Genomic DNA, 13,124 nt, shown 5'->3' with positions numbered 1-13,124 from the left:
TAACATACTTCTTATGTTCAAAGATAAGTAATCCATCGTATAAATATTCCACAACTTCTTTATCCAGTCATCTGTCAATGGACATTTAGGTTGCTTCCATGTCTTGGCTATTGTATATAGTGCTCCATGAACACTGAGGTGCATGTATCTTTTCGAATTAGATTTCCCTCTGGATATATGACCAGGAGTGGAATTGCTGGATCATATGGTAAGTCTATTTTTAGCTTTTTGAGGAATCTCCATACTGTTTTCCAAAATAGCTCCACCAAACTGCATTCCCATCAGCAGTATAGGAAGGTTCCCTTTTCTCCACATCCTCTCCAGTATTTATCGTTCATGGACTTTTGAATGATGGCCATTCCAACTGGTGTGAGGTGATACCTCACAGTAGTTTTGATTTTCATTTCTCCAATAATTAGCAATACTGAGCATTTTTTTCATATGTCTATTGGCCATTTGTATGACTTCATTGGAGAAATGCTTGTTTAGGTCTTCTTAGCCCAATCCATTTTTGGATTGGGCTGTTTTTCCATTATTAAGCTGTAAGAGCTGTCTATATATTCTGGAAATTAAGCCTTTGTCAGTCACATCATTTGCAAATATTTTCTCCCATTCCATAGGTTGTTGTTTTGTTTTGCTTATGGTTTTCTTTACTGTGCAAAAGCTTATCAGTTTAATTAGGTCTCATTTGTTAATTATTGCTTTTATTTCTATTGCCTGGGTAGACTGCCCTAGGAAAACATTGCTAAGATTTATGTCAGAGAACATTTTGCCCATGTTTTCTTCTAGGAGATTTATCGTGTCTTGTCTTATATTTAAGTCTTTAAGCCATTTTGAGTTTATTTTTGTGTATTGTGTGAGGGAGTGTTCTAAGAAGTTGTGATATATTTATACAGTGGAATACTACTCAGCCATAAAAAAGAATAAAATAATGCCATTTGAAGCAACATGGATGGATGTAGAGATCATCATTCTAAGTGAAGTGTTCCATAAAGAGAAAGAAAAAACCACATATCACTCATATGTGGAATCTAAAAAAAAAAAAAAAAAAAAAAAAAAAGGATACTAATGAGCTCATCTACAAAACAGAAACAGACCCACAGACATAGTAAACAATCTAATGGTTACCAGGGAAAGAGGGTGGGAAGGGATAAATTTAGGAGTTTGAGGTTTAAAAATGTTAGCCATTATATATAAAAATAGGTTCAAAAAAACAAGTTTCTTCTGTAAAGCACAGGGCACTATATTCAATATCTTGTAATAACCTTTAATGAAATAGAATATGAAAACAAATATATGTATGTATACACATGACTGGGACATTGTGCTGTATACCAGAAACTGACACACTGTAACAGACTGTACTTCAATTAAAAAAAAAAAAAAAGGTAAGTAAAACCCTTACTTGGTTCCATGTATTCTTTTTTAATGAGGGCAAATCACCTTTTCAATATCTATTTATTCATATAATGGATATTTAAGTGTCTATAGTTGTGGCCTAGCTGTTTAATCCTTGTCCAAGAATGGCAGAAAGAAAGAAAACTGTTTTTTTACTCTTAAAAAAAGGGGGTATTAGTACTGAGTTTTAAGAACGTTTATGCACAAATATGATTACTTTAGTGTTATTTCTAATAACCAAACAAATGTAAACAGCTTAAATATGCAATAATGGGGGAATAGCTAAGTTAAAACCATGGCACATCTATATAGTAGAATATTATGCAGTGATTAAAATATGTATAAAGAGATTTTTATGAAGTGGGGAATGTTTATGATACATTAAGTGGAAAATGCAGGAAGTACTATCTCAATTACATAAATACATGCACAGAAAGAAGAAATTACACCAAATGTTAACTGTAGATATTTTCGAAATAGGATTAAAAGAATATTGTATTCTCCTCTCTGTACTTTCCTATATCTCTCTCTGCAATTAATTATTTTTTTACAACAATTTTCATATCAGATTAAGATTTTTTTTTTTTAATTCAAAGCAAACTCAAGGAAGCCATAGGATACCAGAAAATACAATAGGTAATCACCACCAGGCTATTTTAAAGCTTCCTAAGCATAATGGACACTAAATTAAAGCCGAAGGCTTAGTCCAAAATTTAGGATTGGGTTATGAGAATCTTCCATATGTGTGCTTATTCAGTAGTAGTAAGAGCCCACCAGTCCCATTAACCGAGCACTTTAACATCTTAGTAACCTACATGCAGCCCATGGGACAGGTCCATCAGTGCTGACCTGCTGAGCACAAAAAAACAGAACTCAGGCCAGAGAAACAGACCTGAGGAGATGAGGTGGCGTAACAAAGCCAAACCTAAAAAAAAAAAGGATCAGGAGGAGGGGAAGAGTATAGCTTAGTGGTAGAGTGTGTGCTTAGCATGCAGGAGGTCCTGGACCTCCATTAAACTAAATAAATAAACAAACCTAATTACCACCCACCCAAAAAAGTAAAGTTAAAAAAAGAAAGAATCAGGAGGAAAGGCCAGACTTTGGCTACACAACAGCAAAGGACAGAGGTCCAGACATCAAACAAGTAGACGCAAAAGGCAAAAGCTGCAGGAGCACTTTGGATTCAGAAGTGTTAAGTGAGGTTCAAGAGCAAGGATCCAGGCGCCAGGAATTCACATTAATCTCCTAGCATGGAATTTAGGCCAGTGCCTCAGATGAAAAGCTAAGGCATGCCTTCAGACACCTTGAAGCTTAGTGTTATCAAATCTGTGTTACCCTTTTCCAAGAAAAGCATTTTTTAATGCCTAGATATTTAAATAGTAATAATGGTAACATTTACTGAATGCCTATTATATGCCATAGACAGTGGCCTCACACTGTGCTAAATACTTTGTATGCATTACAGATATTATCTTGTTTATAACAGGGACATTTCTGTCCCATTTGAAAGACAAAGAGGCTGAGTGTTGGAGAAGAAACTGTCCAAGTCACACGAGTAGAAAGTGGTGGAGCCAGGTCTATAATCCAAGTCAGTCTGACACCAAAGCTCATGGTCCTAACCACATCATTACTGGTCAGTGATTAAGTCTATGTGGCCATGGATATTTTCTGTGGTTCTTTTTAAAAACATGTCAGTAAACCTAAAACCCTGTCTACCTGGAATAAGGCTAATAGGTACCATGGGTAAGTAAGTTGCATTAAGATCTTTGGTGCCTGTTGAAGGAATATTACTAATAAAAAAAAAAACTACTTATGAGTTAATTTGGAAAATAAGGAAATCTTCTCAGCATTCCTAACATCACAACTAAAGATTTGAAAAAGACTCTTCTTTATCTCTAGCTGAGGTAAATAGGGAGGAAATGAAAAGTTTATATTAGAGATGGCTAAGGCAGCCATGAAAATTAGCCTGAATTCAGGGAGGAACTAAATGGAGTAAGTAAGGCATTAAGCAATTGAGATTTATAATTAAAATTGAAAACACAACACACAACCCTTGTGTGATTCTTCTTTGGATCACTGAAATGTACCCTCTTTAGACTTAACATCTGAAGGTCAGTTAAATGTAAAATATAAGTATAAAAAAACCTTTATAAGCAGTAAGCATTTCTATGCACTGAAGCATAAAAGCAATTGTGCAAAGTTGAACAATGAATAAAAGAGTAAATACTCCTTGTTTGCTTCTTAGAGATTTAGGTAGAGCTGTTGAATATCAGTTGCAACTTAATAACATGCTCAGGTTTTTTTTTTTCCAATTTATCAAGATTTAACATGTTTTCTTCTGTTGAATGAAAGCTCATGCAGCTTAACTGTGCAGAAAGCTACAGACACGCTTGGGCCACTTTACCTTAACAGAAGTAACTGTTTGCACATCAAGTGCATACTCACCAACACGGGTCCTAAGTAGCACACCATTCCAAAAGTAACCATGGGGGCTTCAGTACATATCATTCACTTCCTCCTGTTCAAAAAAAAAAAAAAAGTTTAGACCCTTCAGCAGAAATTCTCATCCTTTTCCCAAGAGATGTTTTAAACACTCTGTGATAAAATTGTGCAAAAACGAAAGAAAAGAAAAGAAGCGATGCTGTGAATGTCACAAAATGGCAGTGGGGAAGTCTCATAGCAGCCCATGATTACCTTGGAGGAGGGTTAAAATCAAACATCTGCTAAAAGACACCAAAGAAATTTTTTTTTAATAGTCTGTGGGCCAATCTGAAGATTCCATTTTGAAGTCACTGCATTGATAGCAAGATACACTTTATGTTATATGAGTGTGCTTAAAGAAGGGTGGGGTAAATTTTGATGTCAAATAAATTGAAGTTGAGGATAAATAAAAAACAAGAAATAAAAAATTATGTAACATAAAGCTGTCTAGCTCTACCAGATGCTTCTGTAGCAAAAAAGGGATCTTAGCAAGTTAAATGCATGCCCTGTTATCTTCTTAATAGCTTCAATAACGAGCTATTTGGTGTGGAAGCAAGCTTGAGCTGTAGTTCTTGACAATTTTATAGCCCTTGGTCAAAGTTTTCAACAGTGTTTGGGCAGGCGTGACTAGGCAGCTAGATTACACGTACTGACTTTTCCACTTGCAGATACACAATATTTACTTTACAGGGTGAGCCAGTAAACCAGCTGACCAGTTAGGCCATAGATTCTTCATGCCTCATGAAAGCTAAGCAAAGACTGAATATAAAAATCTCAGAAACACGTGCAGACTGGACTTTCCTTTAATGTGTCTTCATATAATCACCACAAAAAAGAATGTCAACAATCAACAGACTTCACATCAGAGCCACTTGTAAAAAGCAGAGAGTCTTTCGAGTGGAGAGTTCTAGTTCTTTGGGTTAATGGGGGCCCACATTCAGGTGGCAGGTAGGATCAAACTTCAGAAAAAGAGGCAGTTTTATAAGATATCTCCTGAACTCCTCTAACCCTTCAGTTATTTGTCCTGTCATTCAAGTCCCTCCACAATCAATTTTCCAACTATTTAAATCAATATTTCCTTCAATGAATTCTCTCTTCTAGCCAAATTGATCTTCTCCTGGTCCGCTGAACATGTGATGTGTATACCTACATCACTGCCTCTTCTAAAACAATTGTCCCCCCACTTGGAATGTCAACATTGCTCCCTCCCTACCTCTCCTTCCCCATCACAGATCCCATACCTCCATCTAGACCCCACTCCATGAAGACTTCTTGGCCACCATTTCTCCCTTCTCTGAACTCCCTTAGCACTAACTCTTTATATATTTAATACTTATACTGCTGCATGACCATTCTCATACCATTATATAACTCTATTTATGAGATTTTATCCTCCCCCAAAATTGCCCAGACACCTGTAGGCCACTTCTACTGGAGTGGCTGCCATACTGCAAATTCAACAAATCTGCCACCAAGACTATATTCTTTATATATGTAAGTTTAGGACTACATTCTTCTAATATTTCCATTACCAGCACCATCATTCTTACATCTCAGCCAGGTTCAAAACCTCAGAATCAACTTTGAGGCCCCCTCTTCATATATATATATATATATATATATATATATATATATATATATATATATATATATATATAATTTAATCAGCCACCAGAGCCTGTCATATCTCTTGCAACTAACTATCTGCCTTTTCCATTTCCACTGCCACCACCCTTACTCAGGCCTTTATTTCCTCATCTAGACTGTTTAAAAAGTTTCCCACTGCCCTCTTTGTCTCCAATTTCTCCACCTTTTATCCAATCTAACCCTTAGTCTGGGATGAACTAGGCCTAGTGTCATGGATGCTATAGTGTGCCACCCAGATCCCCCTTTAGTACCAAGGCTTATTCCCCCTGATTCCATCAGTGTTGGCTTCTGACAGGTCATAGTTTAATTCCTCTCCAGAAATTGCTCTTGGCCAAAAGGACCTGTTTGGTCCAAGTTTTTCCCTCTCTCAGAGGCAGCCCACATCCAATGACTGCTACTAGAACACAAAGGTCCAGCTCCCATGTTTTAATTCAGGACAACTTTGTAGGATTATGCTAGCTTCTATGTGCCACATGGGATTTGCTGAGGACTCTGTTTAAACTTCATTTCAGTTCAAATTCTCCCACTGCCATAACTTTCCTCCCTAATTCCCTCACAAGAGTTGACCCCAAGAACATTCCCCGGTAAACTTCCTTCACTGGAATCTTTATCTCAGAATTTGTGTTCAAGGAACCCAACGTAAAACACTCAAACATTCCTCATATATTTCACTCCTGTCCTTCATATATCTTACATTCCAGTCAAGCTCAGTGATCTGATGCCCTTACAGACACCTCATGCATTACCACTAACTCATACATTTGCAAAGTATCTACTCAATATCTAAAATGTTCCAGACTCTATAAGAGGTCTTGACCAACATAAAAGGACATAGACAAGTAAACAGGCCATTAAAATACAGTATGAACAGTGATTTCCCAGCTGAGATCAGAGGGAGAGCGTGCTAGATAGGGAACAGTGTGCACAAAGTCCTGGAGATGAGAAAACTCACCTGGTAAATCTATAAACTGCAAGAGTACTTCAAAAAGGCTGAAGGGTGAGTAGCCTAACTTAGGGATCTGGGGAGCTATTAGAAGGTTTTAAGGTAAGAAGAAACATGATCACATTTGTGCTTTAGAAAGATTCCTCTGGCTACAATGTAGAGAATTAGCTGAAGAAAAGGCTGAAGGCAGATGGCTACTGTAGTCATCCAAGCAAAAGGTGATGGAGAGCTGACACAAGGAGGTGACAATGGAGACAGAGAGACCTGGACAGATTCAGGAGATATTAAGGAGCTCTAATATAAAGGGCATGATGGTTTATCATATGGAGGGTGTTAAGGAGAGAGGAGTCAAAGATTATACCATGTTTCTGACTTAAATAACTAGATATACATTATTTACTGTAGTAGAAAACACTGAGGAAGATGCAGAACTGGGGAGAGAGATAAGGAGTTCAGTTTCAGACATGCTAGACTCAAGGTATTTAAGTACGCATTGGTGTGAACAGAAGGCAGATATATAGGTCTGACCTTCAAGAGGGCAGTCTGGCTAGAGGCACAGGTGAGGCATCCTCAGCATACATATGGTCATAGAAACTTGGGGGCGAGACTGAAAAAGGCTGTCAGAAAAGCAGGGAGAAACCCAGTGGGATGTGATGTCATGAAGCTAAGAGAACTCTTCAAGAGGAAGCAAAGGATCAACAGTGTCAAATATTGTTTCGGCTAAACAAAATAAGGACCAAAAAGATTGTCCACTGATTATGAACACCTCTGTAACTTTGCTCAAACTATTCCATAACCAGAAACCGTAGAAGAGTTTTCCATCTTTCTTTCAAGGACTGTCTCAAATTGCCTCACATTTGCATGGTGATTTACTGAACATCATCACATGTTACCTCATTTGCTGACTGTAAGACTGTGAGAGTTAAAACCATCTCTTATGTAGCTTGGCATCCATCTCTGCTCATTAAAATGTGGGTGATGTAGGTTCAGAAAAGGACCCAAATCTGCAGTGAAAACTTTTTGAAAGAAGAGAATCTATGAATGAGAAGAGCTGGTCCATAGGCCAGAGCTATTGCTTATCCCTGTCAGCAAGATGGCACAACTAAGACAAGTCTGTGTCCACGTGGGAAGAGTCATGAAGAATCGTTCTTGATTGTTTAGAAAGGAACACCAGACAGTCAATCTTTATCCTTATATGCAAACTTCCTGAATGAAATGACAGTGACAAGGCTATCCTATCTTCTCACCATGGCAATGGCCTCATGGGCCAGTTTAGTGCTAGATCTAGAGCAGAATGCCCACATCCCCTGACCCTGACTGACCTCACTCACCCCAAAAGGAAGGCCATGAGCAGCCACCTGTAATGAGGCATTCATCTTCTGACTGTTCTTTTTTCTGGAGCGCAAACATCTAAAAAGGAAAACCTATCTGAATAGGTGCAACTGCCAACTTCACTTACTCCTTCAGAGTTAATGAGCCAATTTTGTTTTATAGGTGCTTCAAAAGAGCTGACAGAGGAGACAGCTCTGAATAGGAAACACGAAGCAACTTGCTGAGCCCTCATTGTGAGGTAGATGGCTTGCCTTGTCGTGCCCTCGCAGAACTACATTTCAATGATTTCCTTTTCAAACACAGATCAAAACCTGAAGGAGAAAAGAATTCTTGCTCTCCTCCAAAGTGTCAACATGGAAGAATATTTCAAGGCAGCTTGAGTAAGATGTAGCCGCCAACACATAACAGTTAAAGCAGTAGTGATGTGGTATATATTTTTTTAAAGATATTCAGCCTAAACCTCCAAAACTTGCTGCACAGCTTCAGGGCCAGGAATTATTCTGCCCGCCCTCCTCCCTGCCTATGCAACATTCCTCTTAAGTTCTCAAGAGGCCCTGGCATTTAGAACATTGGCAAATATTTACTCGATGCACAGAAGAGTACCTTGAAAATGGTGGGTCCTTGATGGTGGTGACATTCAACACTGGTAACAAATAGCCCTTTAAGCAGTAGCTTTTTATAAATGGAGAGAGGACAGAGTAGTGAAGAGGAAGGCTAAGGGTAAAAATTCCCAGCAGCTTCTGTCTGGAATTTGTTGCCTAAGAAACTTCAGCTCAGTAAGATGGTAAAAAATGCCTTATTAATGTTAAGCACGCAGGAGTTTGGGTGGCCCCCTCTTTTCATCAAGGCAGTTTGTCATTCAGCACTGCCTCCATATTACTATTACACATAATATTGCAAATTCACTTCACTTCTGGATGCCTTTACTCCTTATACTTTGGCTTCCACTGACAACCCTGAGTGGGTTAAAAACAGAGATCCACTTTACACTGGTCCATCCTACAGGTATCCAAAGATACATGACATCATTAAAGTGGGACCAGCTATGTAAGAGAGCGTTTCAGGCGGAAGAAAGAGTATTATAAATCTGAAGCCCAGGAAGGAAATTAGAGATTTAATCCAATGCCAGCATTTTATATGACTTAAATTTTAAGCAAGCCAAGATGTGAGAGAAAGTACTTTACTAAGGTCATATAGTTACAAGTATCTTCTCAGAATTAGTTTTATCCTCTTGTGTTCCCACTGTTTTAATATCTACAATATTAGATTCCTATCACAATATAATAGTATGCTACATTTTATCTATAATCTTAATAACCACACAGAGCACACAGCTGACTAGGAGGGCTTCAGGAAGAACATAGATATAGAGATTAAGAACAATTTAGGTAGAAAAGAATATTCTCCAAACACCAAACATATATGAAATTGAGAAGGCTATTTGTAATAGGCCAGAAATTTTTCTCCTGTAACTAATAAAATAATAATAATAAAAATAAAAGTAACAACAGGTATAACTTTTTAGATGCATTAACAATCTAATCCTGACAACAATCCTATGAAGTAGGACTATGATTATCCCCATTTTAGAAGTGAGGAAACCATACTGGAAGAAATTAATTTTTCCAGTTGTTCACAAGTTCTATAGCTAATAAATGAGAAAGCAAGGATTTATACCTAAGCTGTCAGGCTCCAAAGGCTGTGCTCTTAACCACAATACTGTGCTGACTAGGCTTAATATACACAACCATAAACAACATGCATGAGGTTAATTTGATTTGCAAACAGATTTCCAAGAGCTTAAAATAAAGAATTTCATTCTATATACAGAATTTAGATTTTTCTTCTTTTACAGTAGGTATTGAAACTATTGATCTAAAAGAGTAGAATAATTCAACATCTAAAAATTTCAAGCTGTCCTTTCCAATGATGCATTGAATTTCATTTCACTAGCTAGTTTTTAAAGCTAATTAATGTAAGATTGCATCCAGTTTAAGAACCACAGGTATGCTCTTATTTTAATATTTTTCAAGAACTTGGATTTTTTTCTCTGGAAGGTTGCTTTTTTAAGCTAACGACTCAGCATCTGTACTTTGGTCATCATTCATAACTTGTTCCATTTCTCATATTTATTAGTGGAAATTAGGCTTGGTTATTGAATAATCCATTGCACATTGTAAATGGGGTTACTTTCCACTAAGTATAAATAAAAGATTCCAATAGTTACTACATATTTTACCAATGGGAAATTAACTATAACTTCAAGTGAGCCCTTTTTGAAACAGAATCTGAAATATTTTTAATAGTCAAAAATACGAGATGACATCTTTGTCAAATACTTACCTCATACTTTTAAGTTGATCAGAATTCTCCGAAGTGTCAAATTACAAATCATTGTCAAACATAACAAATTAAATTCACTATCAATTTACAAAACAATTTAATTGAATAATTATAACCCAACAGAATTTGTTAGGTGACTATAATGTGACTAGCCAGTAGCAATAATAAACAAGTATTCACATTATTTACAGGCAGAAATAAAAGGGTTATTTCTTGATTAAATGTGAAAGATCAACCTCTTTTTACCTTCTTTTCCAAGTAGCATCTTTTCACTCATTTTCTAAATAAGATAAAGTAAAAATTTGATTTGAATTTAAAAATTAAGCATACCAAGTACAGTATCTTAATTTAGTAAGGTACCTGTGGTGAATAGGACCTCAAAATGGATGCTGATAAGATATATCTAAAAATTCAAAAACAAGTCTAAAACAATTTTATAGTACTAGTTTGACCACATTTTTATGGAGAAAGATATGCTGAAGTAAATTTCACTAAATTATTATAATTCTTTGATAAAGTTTCTATATACACTTATAGTATTTTGAATTTTTCTACTTTATTTTTACTAAACTATTTTCATCAGTATCAATTCATTTGGGGGTATATTTTACAATGAAGATTTTGTCATTTATGAGGTTTTCATCTATATCAAATGTTACTGATTATATCTTCAGCCATTTTGAATTTTCTTTTTGTGACCATCTTTTCATACCAAGTAAAATTCTGCAGTCTAAATTTTGTCAATAATACTTTATTTTTCTGTTAAGTTTGGAAAAATGACACATTTTATCATGTGAAATTTTAATAATTGTCGTTGTTATTTCTTATTCTCTATCTGTAATATTCATTATGATCTTAATTAAAGATAATTGTTGGTTTACGATAATATTATGAGTAATTTCTTTCAGATAATCCAGGATTGCCCTATCATTAAGGATTGGCCAGTTGTATGGTTTGTATACTTCCAATCACTTTTGTATTCCATAAACCAACTATCCACATCATTGACTGAACTACCTAGATCAAGTTGCTTCACCTGACTACCTGTCTCTGTTTTCTAATTTATAAAATCAGAATTATAATAGTGCATACCTTATCAAATTGCTATATTATAAGAGAAAATACATGTAAAGCACCTAGAAAAGAGCCCAGCACCTAAAAATCACTCCATAAATATAGCTATCACACTTTTCACTAAGTGGCAGATTAAAGAGTAGATTGAAGGGCCAAAATGTCCTTGATGTCAATACAATGGAGTCAAAATGGCAAGATCAAAACAGCAAAATCAAAAGGTGAGATCAAAATATTTTGTTTTATTTACACATAGTACCTAAATTATTTGCAAGTCCACCCTGAATAGGAGAAAGAAGAAACTTTCATTATTACATTCTCTATCATCACTTAGCAACCATTTTACTGTTTTGGGAATAACTCTATACTAAATCCATTTAAGTAAAAATATAATACAACACTATGTAATTCATAGCAAAGACTGCTACCTCCTTATGACTTTTTTCTGTAATGACTACTCACAGTTCTTAAAAATTACAGTATTTATGTTAACTTTCTTAGCAATCTGCATTCTCAATGTGTTTTCACAGCCATTACTTCAACTGAGCCTCACAACCACCCCAGAAAGTATGATTAGGACATTATACAGATGTAATAGGTGGGCCACAGAGAAAACGAAAGATCTGTCCAAGGTACACAGCCACCCAGGTGGTGAGGCAAAACTTAAATTAACCCTTTGACGATATCGCTCAAGCATTACCAGATACCAAAACCAGACAAAGACACAAGAAAAGAAAATTACAGGCTGATATCCCTGATGAATATAAGATGCAAAAATCCTCAGAGAAATTCTAGCAAATCGAATCCAACAGCATATTAAAAGGTTGATACAACATGACCAAGTGGGATTTATCCCTGGGATAAAAGAATGGTTCAATATATGAAAATCAATTAATGTGATACACCATATCAATAGAATAAAGAATAAAAATCTCATGACTGTCTCAACAGATGCTGAAAAAGTATTTCACAACATTCAACATTCTTACATAATAAAAACTCTCAACAAACTAGGAATAGAAGGAAAATACCTAACGTAATAAAGACCATATATGAAAAGCCCATAGCTAACATCATACTCAATGGTGAAAAACTGAAAATTTTTTTCCTCTAAAATCAAGAATAAGGTAAGGACGCCCACTCTCACCACTTCTATTTCAACATGGTACTAGAAGTCCAAGAGCAATTAGACAAGAAAAAGATATAAAAGACATCCAAATTGGGAAGGAAGAAGCAAAATTATCCCTGTTTGCAGATAACATGATCTTACATACAGAAAACCCCAGATCCCATTTTTAAAAAGCTGTTACAACTAATAAAATAGTTCAGTAAAAATGCAGGATACAAAAATCAACATATGAAATCGGTTTTATTTTTATACACTAAAAATGAACTAGCTGGAAAGGAAATTAGGAAAACAATCAAATTTATAATAGCACCAAAACAAATAAAATACTTAGGAGTAAACTTAACTAAGGAGATCAACGATTTATATACTGAAAACTACAACCCATTGAGGAAGAAAATTAAACAAGACAAAACAGTGGAAAGACATCTTGTGTTCATGGACTGGAAGCCTTAATATTGTTAAAATGTCTGTACCCAAAGTGATCTACAGATTCAGTGCAATCCCTGTCAAAATTCCAAAGATTTTTTTTACAGAAATAGAAAAAACAAATATTTGCAAATCAAATATTTGATAAAGAGTTAATCTCCAAAATACATAAGCAACTCCTACAATTCAATAACCAAAACCAAAACCAAAACAAAAACTAATAACCTGATTTCCAAAATGGGCTAAAGATTTGAATAGACATTTCTTCAAAGATACACAAATGGCCAACAGGTATATGGAAAAAATGCTCATCATCACTGATCATTAGGGAAATGCAAATCAAAATCACAATGA

At 35.6% G+C, this 13,124-nt stretch overlaps 1 long non-coding RNA gene across 4 annotated transcripts in view; it reads right to left on the bottom strand.

The window, feature by feature from the left end:
• Positions 1-13,124, bottom strand: part of LOC106730720 — a 391,898-nt gene that overhangs the window by 250,416 nt on the left and 128,358 nt on the right. For all 4 annotated transcript variants that reach the window (XR_004326333.1, XR_004326334.1, XR_004326335.1 and 1 more), the window contains exon 3: positions 3,844-3,916. This is a non-coding gene — a long non-coding RNA (uncharacterized LOC106730720). The remainder of the gene's footprint in view (positions 1-3,843; positions 3,917-13,124) is intronic.

This window comes from Camelus ferus, chromosome 15 (assembly GCF_009834535.1).
Source record: "Camelus ferus isolate YT-003-E chromosome 15, BCGSAC_Cfer_1.0, whole genome shotgun sequence".
NCBI classification, from domain to species: Eukaryota; Metazoa; Chordata; class Mammalia; order Artiodactyla; family Camelidae; genus Camelus; species Camelus ferus.
This window is presented reverse-complemented; position numbering and strand designations above follow the sequence as displayed.